The sequence below is a fragment of the Lycorma delicatula genome, chromosome 1, assembly GCF_047948215.1.
Source record: "Lycorma delicatula isolate Av1 chromosome 1, ASM4794821v1, whole genome shotgun sequence".
NCBI lineage: Eukaryota > Metazoa > Arthropoda > Insecta > Hemiptera > Fulgoridae > Lycorma > Lycorma delicatula.
Window position 1 is genome coordinate 351277226 of NC_134455.1, and position 13216 is coordinate 351290441.

At 30.7% G+C, this 13216-nt stretch overlaps 1 protein-coding gene across 7 annotated transcripts in view; it reads left to right on the plus strand.

Moving 5' to 3' along the window:
• Window positions 1-13216, plus strand: part of Tm1 (tropomyosin 1) — a 190298-nt gene that overhangs the window by 13238 nt on the left and 163844 nt on the right. The window lies entirely within an intron of this gene.

The following is a 13216-nucleotide window of genomic DNA, read 5'->3' on the forward strand; positions in this document are numbered from 1 at the left end:
GAGGTATATTTCACCGGTGCTAAGTAGGGGATAAAAAATATTTTCACCTTAAAGTTAAGAAAAACTTCAAATTTACTCGATACGACAATGGTTGCATGTGAAAAAAACGTTTCACATATTTAGCATTCGACAAGACCAGCAACATTTTGGTCATCCCTTTCCGTAAGGGTTGGTCATATTAAAAATTGTTACAGACAAAAGTTTTAGGTAATGTTTAGAGGGCTAACGACTACTTTAAGCCGATTTGATACTGTGCCTATTAAGGGAAGTATGATTTTTTTTGTCTTTGAAACCCTACTTTTTTACACCCCCTGAGCCAATGGTTGGTGATATCAAAAAATTTTTACTTATCTAAGTTTTAGGCTCTTATCCACAGAATAGTAAGAACTTTAAATGAATTCAATATTTTACTTAATAAAAAAGTTATAGCGATATATTTCTTTTCGAAAAAGCCCTTCCATTTCCATCCCCATGGTCTGATTTTGACCATTAACGAATTCGACTGAGATTTTTGGTAGTTGTATTTTACGTATCAATTTGAAAGTGATTGGCGCAAAATTACGGCAGTTATCATGTTCACAAGAAAGTTTATATATATATATTTAACTTTCTTGTTAAATATATATATATTTAACTTTTGAGCTGACGGTGGTTTTGGGGTCTGGGAGATTTAAAACGCGAAGAAATGTCGAAATTTTCCGGAAGTCGAATCATGGTACCCATTACAATTGGTAGCTTTCTTATGAAATCTACCTAAAACATAATATAGAACACGTCATGCGATCGTTAATAAAAAGGATCTTTTCCGGTGTTTGCCGGGATGGATGAAAAGAAACCGTATTGGTTAAACCTTCATCAGTGCAGCATCACAGAATAATTATTTACAAAAAAATAAATATATAAAAGATTAAGTCCAAATTAATTGTTTAAAATATAAACACGTGAAATAATATTAATGTAAATCAAGTATTTATATCGATCCAAGTTTATATGAACCTTTTTTTCGTTTTCACTTGTAAAACATCATGAAATCTTTCCGTTTCTTGGTGAGTTACTCCTTATGTAATCAGTTTAAAACAAATTTATGTCGTTATAGTCAAACTTTTATATCGTACATTTTTTTAAAAATAATATTTTTTATATTTATTTTAAAATTCAACTGATAATGGTGTGGAAGTTGAAAGGGGTTTTAAAGGGGTTGAAAGGGGATTTTTTATGGGAGATTAATTTTATTACAACTAATAATTTTTTACATTAAAAACTTCAAATAAATAACCGATTTAAATAGTTAATTTCAAACTTAATAATATGAATCATAAAGCATGAAACATTACTTTTTTATTTGATGTTAGAGTACAAAAGGATTGAATTAAAAAATGATATGACTCATTTTCTGAGCCGGTAATCGTTTTCGTTATTGAGTAACATGGTATTTTCTTATCTTTTGAAGGTATTGCTAGAGCAAATACATTCAAGGTATTCTTAACAATTATATATTGTTATAACTTACTGTTTTAAAATATTTAAATGAAAAAAGAGAATTTGGGCATTTTCTTTAAGCTACTACATTAATTAAATGTTTGAAAATAAAAAAGTCGTTTTCGTAAATCTTTTACGTCTATTCTGTTAAGAGAAAGTCTATTTTTACTTTATCGGTACTTATATGATAAAGTATTTTGAAAAAGTAATAATAATAATTTTTTATTTTCTAAGCATATACCGCAGTTAAATTTATTTTATATTTTTAAGAAATATGAACATTTTACATTTCGATTGTGTTATCCGTTAGCTACGCTCAGTATTTTTATTCGTTAAAGTTATGTTTACGAATTTATTATTTAATCGGCAAAAATTAGATAAACTCAAGGCAAACTAGTTTAAAACCGATGAAAACAATTAAACGTATAAACTAAAATATATACAGAGTGTTTCAGGAAGTTTTTTCCATTCTTTACAGGAATATTGCTCTCATCAAAGTAATAACTAAATAAATATTTTATTCTGATCTGTACATAATACATTATTTAGATCATGTTAGGAGTGTGTAGATTTGATAATTCAAGATAAAAAAAAAATTGCCTCGAGATTTGCCTGGCTGGATCAAGGAGATCTTGATCCATCAGAACATTACAAAATCACAATTAACATCACAACAGCTTCGAAATTAATTACAATAAAATTAAAATATATGCGATTAAAGTTAATATTAATTATTTAAAATTTAATTACGTGAAATAATGTTGAGGTAAATAAAGTATTTTTGTATACATTGAAAGGGAGACAAAATAAAGTTTTTTTTTCATTTTTAAATAGCATTATTTAAAAATTCATTGACAGAGAAATATTGTTATTATAAAAGTTATTTTTTAATTGTATTTTAAATAAATAATTTGGAAGATTTTTTTTTCTAAATGGTTTGGTAATTTATTAAAAATACTAACGGATGCGTTAATTAGATCCTTCTTCGCATACCAAAACATTGTATCCAGTTTCATGAGAATAGTTCTTGTATTTGGTTTGATAAGGTGAATATTATCATTTTTTTTTTAAAGAAATGTGAATATTCCTTTTAGAAAAGATTGGACATTCATAAATATAAACACCAAGAAAAGGTCCTTCTAAATTCTCTTTGTTAATATTTAAGTTATATGGTTATATTGTTTATTTTGAGGAGAAAATACATTTCTTTACACGACAAAGAAGTTTTTATAAAAAATCCGATTAAAGTGTGTTTTTTCACATTTCGAGTTAACAAATTTAATTATAATTAATTTAATGTGTGTCAATTAATAATAATAAGTGAGAAGAAGAAGAAGAAGAAGTAATAAATTAATTATAATTACAGAATAAATGCCAATCTTCGAGGTAGAGTGATATTATTTCAACCTTTCATCCGGAAGGTTCTGAGTTTGACTCCCGGTGAGGGTTGGCATTTATTTTTTTTCTACGCTACGAGATTTCCAGTAATTCTCATGTACGAGCTGCGAGTACGTCGGTGAATAGATTATATTAAAAAAAAATTAAAAGAATTACTACTTACAGAATATCGAGATATGCTGCGTAAATTATTTATTAAATAAATATGATACTTTTCTGATGGTCAGAATATTGAATTTCAATTTTTTTTTTTTTTTTAATAAGATAAAAAAAAAGAATAGAGAAAGAAGTTGACGATTTTATTAAAAAAAAGTGTAGATAAAAATAACAAAGTTAGACTATTTGAAACATAAAAATGGAATGTATTATAAACGTTTTTTCTAGAACGCTAACATCCGTTACACGTCATCAGAAAAGTATTTGAATTAATAGGCTAAAAAATATTACGAGATTTGAATCGTTTTCAACAGTACAATGAATCGATCGATTTCATTCCACATACTACACTAATGTGTTGAAACATCCTCGTGTTTATTTATGCAAATGCATATATTTTTTCTTATAAATTCCATGAATTGTTATTAATAGAAACTTGATAGAAAACATGCACCGATCGCATAACAGAAACGACATCATCTATTAACTTTATCCGAATTCAATAAACTTGTAATTAAAATTTACTTTTAAATTAAAACGTTAGAAAAATTATGTATCAGTTTTGTATTTCTTTCGCGCTCCGGAATACCTTGAAAGAAGTTTAAAATACATCATTTTAGCTTCGGTTCATAAATTGTTTTTTTTTTCGTTTAACCTCCGGGATATGTATTGTATCAGAGAAGGAAATTAAATGATTTGTAGCGTGTAAAAATGCCATGCCTGACCGGGATTTGAACCCGGAACCTCCGGATGAAAGGCCGAGACGCTACCATTCGCGCCACGAAGCCGGCTATAAATAATGTTAAAATCACGCAACCCACATGTTAAACAAGTTAGTTATATTTATTGAATGACAAGATCAATTTAATCGTATGATACAAGAAACTAATCTGAGTATATATTTAATTTTTTTTTTCTACTAACATGACGCAGTGATTTTTCAAAATATCCACTTTGAGCGTTGGTGCAGAAGCTAACTCGTTTCTTTATGTTATATACAATTTTGATCAGAGTTGTTGCACTTATATAAGATATGCTGCCTTCGATATTTTCTTATAATTCATCCAAAAAGTGCGGGTTTTTGAAAACTATCAGTACTTCTCAATTCACTCTTCATAAATAGAATCTGGTGGGAAAATATCCGGAGAAAATAAAAAAAAAGCTGACAACACAGTTGTAGGATTTTCCCGTCACGCAACTTACAAACGCATAAACACAACTTAATTTAGCACGTCAGTACTACACTAGCTCTCCTTGTAGTAAATTGGGTACTACTGCGGCAGTATACCCACTTAGCCATTAGTTTAGAGAATTTTTTGGGGTGGGGGTGCGATTTTGCAAAGTTTTTTTTTTCAAATATTGTTATTTTTTAATCGATAACAAATGTGCCTAAGAAAAATAAGATTTTAATTAGGCGAAATCTCGAGATATTGAGGGTGACCTTGCACTACAATCTCAAAGGTCTCCTCGACCTTATAAGTTGAAAATTTAATGGCTTCAATGCCCCATATATAGCAGAAATCTGACCAAGTTAGGTCAAAATCGGTCCAGTAGTTTTGGTGATATAAGCTGATTTAGAGTGCGATACCGAACTCACACTCACGCGCGCGTACATACACACCAAAAACCGGAAAATTTCCTACCGGTTTTTTGATTTTTTGGGTTCCTTAGGTGTCGAAACGTCAATATCCGGTGAAAATCGCATATGCCCAAATTGAACCGATTACAATACTTTTCCTTTTACTGCTGTAGCGCTAGGCGGGAAAGTAATATTAAATTATCTACGCGTTTATATTTATGAATGGTTAATCTTTGCTAAAAAAAAGTCCGCTAACTTTTAAAAAATAACGATATCTACTTTGATCAAAACAGACTGTTGAACTGTTTTCGTGTAACTCAACAAAATGCTTCATTTTACAACAAGGTTTTAAAAAATTGCCATTTGATATTTAAATATTTTACTTCCGCTGTCATTTTTAATAAATTGCAAATTATTACCGATTTATTTAAAATACACTAAATAATTATCATTTACAGAAACAATATTACTCTGTCGATTAATCTTTTTAAATAACATTAAACCATTAATAAAAACGACTCCCTGAATTTCCAACACCTCATTCAACTTGTGAGTTATGTTACGAGAAAAAGTTTATAATACAATAAATAGCGTGAATCCTGATGCTATAGTTGATACGGGCGACTCTAAAAACTTTAATTCTGTTGGTTGCGCTTTTAGGTTGGCAACAGAACATATACGTACATATGTGGCGTACCCAGTATCGTCAGTATTTTCCTTGTAGAGCTTTATGTTATTAACAAGGTCGTAAATGTACTTTTTTCCTGTTTATCCTCCGGGAATCACCGTCAGGTATTACTTCAGAGGATGATATGTACGAGTGTAAGTGAAATGTAGCTTGTACAGTCTCAGTGAGACGTGTGATCTGAGATGTGTGGTTAATTGAAACCCATCCACCAAAGAATATTCGTATCCACGATCTAGTATTCAAATCCGTATAAAAGTAAACGTCCAAATCCTTAACTAGGATTTGGACGTTGGAACTCTCGACTTTGAAATCAGCTGATTTGCGAAGACGTGTCCACCACTAGATCAACCTGGTGGGTGTTTTAAATGTATTTGCCCAACATTCCGAAACGTACTTGTCTATTCAGATTCTATGAGTGCCTTGCAGGCGATTAGTGACATATACTCTAGACACCCTGTCGTCTCTGATATACATTTATTCTGTGATCTCTAAAAGTCTCAGCGTAATACAACTGTGAGATTCTGCTGGATCCCCAACCATATTGGAATTTCAGGCAATGAGCGCCCTGATAATGCGCCAAAAGAGGCTTGTTTCCAGCCTCATAATCGTGTTTTTTCTAATGTTCTTGTCTGTTTTCTCGATAGGGTGGTTCATGATGAGCGGTAAAGTGAATTGAATGCTACCATGAACAATAAACTTCGCCCAGTTAAGAACACTGTGTCACCGTGGAGCTCCTCATGCAGAAATAACCGTCGAGAGGAGGTTATTATTTACCGTTTGCGAATAGGGGACACTACGCTCACTCATGGATATCTGATGACATAAACAGATGCACCCGTTAGTGCTCGCTGCGACTGCCAACTAATAGTGTGTACCATGTCTTTCTGGATTGTTTCTGTTATGCTACATTGCGTCGCAAATTTAAACTAGGGCTGACATGCGAAGTACGTTGGGGAACAATGAAACAATGTTATCTAATCTTTTACGATTTCTCAGGGTCGTTCGTTTATATTCAAATATTTTAGTATTCCGTAAAGCTTTCAACAATTTATACCATTTGGCGTATAGCATATAGTAATTCTAGTATTTTAATTTAAATTATTGAGGTAATATTTCATTGTGATTTTAATTCACTTTTTTGGTTTTTATTTTTTAATTTAACTTTTAATATTTATTTACGTACTATATAAACATCGTGTCCAGGCGTTGATAACGACACTCGTTGTGCACCAGGAAAAAATCAACGTGTACATAAATATGTGCTTTAATTATTTTCATTAATTCCTTCTGAATTGTGATTTAGTTGGTAGTTTTTTTTTACATTTAGTATTCTCAATTTTTAACCTTAACATTATTTGTTATATTTAAATTATTAGTATGTACTTTACGCACCAATTTTTTATATTATAATTAATTGTATATATTATGATGCTGCTCTGATGAAGAATTTATCGTGGTTTCTCTTGATCCATCCAGGCAAATGCTGGGGCGTATACGTTTTTTATTAATGTACTAACACATCTACTAATTCCCTATATAACCTCACAGTTATCACAGTTGTCACAAATAAAAAAAACTGTCCCGGCATTTACTGGGTAGATCCATGGTTAAACCTTGATCAGAGTAGCATAATAAAACACACAGTCAGATATAAAATAAAACAGTAGATTAACCCACTAGTTTGGTGTAGTGGTAAACTTTTCGTCGTAAATCAGCTGATTTCGAAGTCGAAATTCTCAGGTTGAAATTCTAATAAAGGTAGTTTCTTTGATTCGAATTTTAATTCTAGAACGTGGATACCGGTGTTCAGGCGACCTGAGTTTGTTCAAGACTACAAATTTACCGGTACAGTTAGATTACACTGATAAGTCGCTAATGACTTAATTGTGGATGCGAATGTAAAAAAAGTAATAAAAAAAAGAGAAAAAAATAGATTTGATTAAAGTCTATATTAATTATTTTTTAAAAAATCCCTGTTTGGCACGCCGGAAGGCGGAGGTAGATTTCACCGGTACTAAGTGGAAGATAAGAAAGATTTCCACCTTAAAGTTAAGAAAAATTTCAAATTTACTCGATACGACAATGGTTGCATGTGAAAAAAGTTTCACTTGTTTAGCAAACGACAAGCCTCAACTATTTACAATTTCAACAACATTTTTGTCATCCTTTGCCGTAAAGGTTGGTCATATCAAAATTTGTTTCAGACAAAGGTTTTAGGTAATGTTTAGAGGGCTAACGACTACTTTAAACCGATTCGAAACTGTGCCTATTAAGGGAGGTATGATTTTTTTTTTTTTGTTTTCGAAACCCCACTTTTTTTACATCCCCTGGGCCAATAGTTGGTGATATCAAAAAGTTTTACTTAGATAAGCTTTAGATTCTTATCCACAGAATAGTAAGAAATTTAAACGAATTCGATATTTTACTTAATAAGAAAGTTACAACGATTTTTTTTTCGAAACAGCCCTTCCATTTCCATCCCCATGGTCTGATTTTGCTCATTAACGAATTCGTCCGAGATTTTGGATCGTTATATGTTATGTATAAATTTGAAAGTGATTGATGAAAATTTACGGCAGTTATCGTGTCCACAAGAAAGTGAAATATATATATATAAACTTTTGAACTGACGGTTTTTTTGCGGTCTGGGGAATGTGAAATGCGAAGCTGTCGAAATTTTACGGAAGTCGATTCATAGTACCCATTACAATAGATAGCTTTTTTTTATGAAATCTATCTAATATAAACTCATGCAGTAATATTAAGATAATACATGAGGTTAATAAACATAACATAATAATTTAAAATTCAAAAGACGTCAATGAAGAATATTTGAAACATATTTATGTAAATTAAACGGGATGCAGAAAATTAATTTATTTTAAAATTCGGCGGCAGAATAAAATAGTTTCTATAACAGAAAATTTTTTAATATTATTTTAAATAAATTAATGAGAACATTTCTCAAACGGTTCTCCAACGAAATCGTAACAAAATACTTTCTCGTAACCCGGAGTATTTTGTTGAATTAAAAAATAGTTTCGTTGTCTGGTTTCGTAGAAATGGGTAAAAACATTGCCTATTTTTTTTTCTTTACCTATGTGTACATTCTTCATAAATACAATTACAAGCATAAGTTAAAATTTTTAGTTTTCTAAATATCGATACTTTTTTTTTTTTAATCTTGAAAGCTCGGTATTTAATTTGGAGAGTGCCCTAAAAAATGACATTACACCTCAGACGAGAATATAAGCAACTATAATTCATATTTAATAAAGATGACAAACTCATTGTTTTATTAATGAATCGCATCTCGAGAGAATTTTCAATGTAACAAAACGCTCAGAAATTTTGCTAAATGGGCAACAGAAATACTATCGTTTTCATTAATGAGAATTCTATCTTTGAAATTAATTAAAAACGTGATTTATTAGATGTAATATATTGTTGAAAAGGCATGAAATAAGACACTAAAAATTATAAGCACGTATCGTTAACCGTGTAGACCAAAAAAAAAATCAGAAAATAGTGACTGATACCTCTTACGATGATAAAAGCTAAAGCCTTTTTTAAATTGTGGACATATTAATATTAGAATAATAAATAGGTAGTCTGATATATGCTAGCTTGACTAATAAGAATGTAAAATATATGTAAATGGAAAATACATCGCAATGACAATAATTTTTCGTAAGAAACACTGAAGAACTATAGTCAAATTTTAAAGATATTGGGAATTAAAGTTCTCATATTGAAAGGTGTAAGCAGGTGTGACTTGAACGCTAAGAAAAGAGGCCAAGGCTAAAAGATGACTAGTAACTTAGAACAATGATTATATATTACATACGTTAATCGTAAACTTACACGATTATCTCTTTCTAAACGACATGGGTTTCAAGTAATAAAATTCAAACTTCTGAATATTGCTCAATTTTCATTTAATTTTTTAATTGTACTCTTATAGTTATGAAAACATGATTAGTTATCATAGACACAAAATGATTAGCAATTTTGTTTTAAACGGATATCTAATTTTAACTGTAACATTTGAATGCTTAAACTTAAACAAATATCTTGCTTAACTTTTACAACATACAATGTATCTATTCTAAGGTAGGACACTAATCGCGTGGGTAGAATTCCCGTTAATGGTAACAATAGTGTTTCTGCTTCTCCATAAAGTGAAATTTCCGAGAGTTTTAGTTGATGAAAAATTCTCTTGAGATGATATTAAATTAATTTCGTTTGCTTTGCTTTGAAGCGCCTTAGTTTAAGTTTATCATAGTTATTCAATTTTTTTACGGCTACATATATTCCCTTCTGAAGTATAATATCTTTTGGACTCCTTCAAAAAGTCAGAAAGTTTTTCAAGATACAAAAATGAATCGTCAGATCATTTATCTTGCGCCTGTAAGTATGAATCGTGTGGAATTATATTTAGAAAATTAAAAATCTTAGCTTATCCTACGTTTATATCTATATAAACGTGCAATCTTTGATGAAAAGAATAGTGTTATTAAAAAATAACAATGTATATCATTATCATAGATCTTTAGGTGTCCGACTGATATATCAGGGCGAATCGTATGTTATGTTGCATAAACCTTTCATCCAATTCATTTCTATTCAGTTATTTTCTCTTCATTACTTCTTTATTTTCAATTATCTATTACTTTCCCGTCTAGATAGCGCTACAGATAAGCTATAGCTCTAGAAGGGAATGTATTGTATAATCGGTCCAATTTGGGCATACGCATTTTTCACTGGATCTTGACGTTTTGACACTTAAACAACCAAAAAAAAAAACGGATGGAAATTTTCCGGATGTTAATGTTCGTATGTACTTTTGTGTGTTCGGTATCGGTCTCTAAATCACCTTATATCTCAGAACTATTGGACCGATTTTGACCAAATTTGGGTCAGATTACTTCTATATTAAGGGCAATGGTACCATTAAATTTTCAACTTAAAAGGTCAAGGGGATGAGGCTGTACAGCAAGGTCACCCTCACTCAGTATCTTGAGATTTCGCCTAATTAAGATCATATTTTTCTTAGGCACATTTGTTAACAATGTGCCTAAGAAACTTCCATCCCAAAGAAATGCTCTAAACTACTGCTGTGTTGTGATGTCACAGATGAGGGATATAATTAAATAAATGAATAATATTTAAAGTGTAAAAGAGTAAAAGACCCGGTCTGGTCGGGTCTCGAACTCGTTTGCCCGGTCGATTTAGTACCTGGTGCGTTAAGCCTAGCGGCTACACTAGTCTGCCGACCGTACAAGCGAAATTTGTTCTGTGTAAGTTGTGAAATAATATTAATTTAGTTAGTGCCGACTGTCGCCCGCTAGTACCACCATATCCACACGAATTAAATACAGTATGTGCACGTGTTTTAGTTACAATCATTGAATTAAATAAACGAAAAAATATTTTATTTAAATAAAATGATAAATATTTTTAATTAAGTTGTGTGTGTAAGCCGTGCATCAGAAACAACCCTCGGCTGTAGAACTTTCCCGGATTGCAGCTTTAGCCGCGTGGCGGGGAGGTCCTACAATTATGTTGCAATTTTTGTTACGGTTAATTTACGTCATAGGCTAAAATCTTGTGCTGTGGGAATCTGACATAACTTTTTTTAGCATAAAAAATGACACGCCTGAATGGGATTTGATCCTTGGTCCTGCTGATAAATACAGATGCTATCACTCTGCTATGGAGATTAGCTTGTGTTAATTTTCTTTTAAATTTATTTATTTTCATACTTTTTTTAAAAGTAATATGTGTTGTACGATCACTACTTCTGCAGTAACTTGAATTTATTGAAACTGATGTACCATGAATATTCAGGATTGGCGTGATCTCCTGAATATTAAATAACAAAAATTTATTACTTATAAATTTATTAAAAAATATTTAAAAAATGAAAATATGAGAATTATTAAAAAAAATTAAATTTATTATTATAAAAAACCAATTTAATTAAAAATTATACCAATTATTTTGGTTGCCAAAAAACCTTTTATGCCCTACAGAATTTTTAAAAAAATAAAATTTTGTCCTGTACTTATTAACCTTCTTCTTTTTCCTGTTTAGCCTGCGGTAACTACCGTTTAGATAATTCTTCAGAGGATGAATGAGAATGATATGTATGAGTGCAAATGAAGTTGTGCATTTGGCAGTTGGGTTTCAAATAACCACACATCTCATCTCAGGAATGGTCGACCTGAGATTGTACAAGACTACACTTCATTTACGTTCATACATGTCATCCTCATTCATCATTTGAAGTAATAGCTTGCAGTTGTTCCGGAGGCTAAATCAGAAAAAAGAAAAGTATAACGTATAAACCCTTTATTTTTATTCATAATCTTGGCACAGTGTCTACTGATAATGATTGTTTAATAAACGAAATGACCAGCTACGTTTAGATTTTCTATAAACAATTTTTAAGTATAAATTTATCATCTAATTTATTTAATTGTTATATATTAGAAGAATAGTTATATTTTACTCCCTTTTTTATAGTTAAACTTAAATCCTGAAGTTATTATTGAAATTTAATCGTTTATTACAATTTTTTTCCATTTATGTTACTATTTTAAAAAGCGAGATAACTATTAATAAAAAGAGAAATTTTGCCACAGTGCTCACCTTGAAATATAACTCAAATGCTTTAAAAGCTACTACGCTACTCTCTGATATAATATCGTTTGGGCTAAATACATTTTAAGTTAGAACCAGTATTACATTATATTCACTTTACTAATCACCCGACGTACGAGTCACACTGATACATCAATCAGACGTCTGAAAGTTTAGAATGTTAATGTGAACAATATACGTCTGAAGAAACAAACCATTAACATTCCGTTACATAATCAGGTTGTTTTCTATCTTTATCCAATGAGTATGTGTGTGTATGTGTTCGTGTTTATATAAATGAAGAATGAGGGAGATTGATTTAAGTGTTTCTGTAATATAATCTTTATATAATGTAGCATAATAAACTGGTTATCATTTGCGGCTGCATTTCATAACGTATAAAATAACATATAGTTTTAGGCTGACAAGACATCCTTTACTAAAATCATAAGATTTATTTTAAAATAGGATAAATTGTTTTACAGCCACTTCATGATATATATATTTTAGGAAAGATCAGGAGACCTACAGATAATTTAGTCATGAACTTATTATCTGAACTCTGCATAGGAAATATCCCGGACCTTTATCGGTAAGCGGGTACTACTTTTTTCAGGAATAACAATAAAAACTCGCGCATATTTTTACATTTATATAACAATAATCAAATAAACCAATAACCAAATAACATTTTTACTAAAAAAGGATCAATTTTCCATATTAACAATCTTGCATTAATTTTTCATAATTTTTTATTTCTACTCGTCGATTTTATTAATTTGGGTCTTCCAAATCTACCTTAGAGAGATCCAATGTGAGCATTATTGATTATACTTATAAATATAATCTAACCAAACTTAACCTACGCTTGATTCGTTCACTAACCTTGACTAGCGAGCGAAGCGAGCTTAGGTTAATTTTGTTAGAGTATATTTATAATCTCTCTGCAAATACCTTCTGATTTGGAAGAAAAAAAAGTGGTATCAACTTACCAAAAAAGGTCCAACAATCCTTTCAAAAAATCAACTGGCACCTCACCCCTGAAGATCACACTAAGTACACGCACGATTTAGCATCCTTACTGTAAACATGTAGCATCTGATCGATATCCACAGAATACAGTGGGAAAAAAGAATGAAGACTTGATAAGAAAATGAGAAAGGTTAATCTGCCCGTGGACATGTTGAGTTTTTCAGATCTTGATGTTTCATGACCCCTCTAACCGAAATGCATTGAAAAATTCCATAAGGATGTTATGTATGTTGACCTGT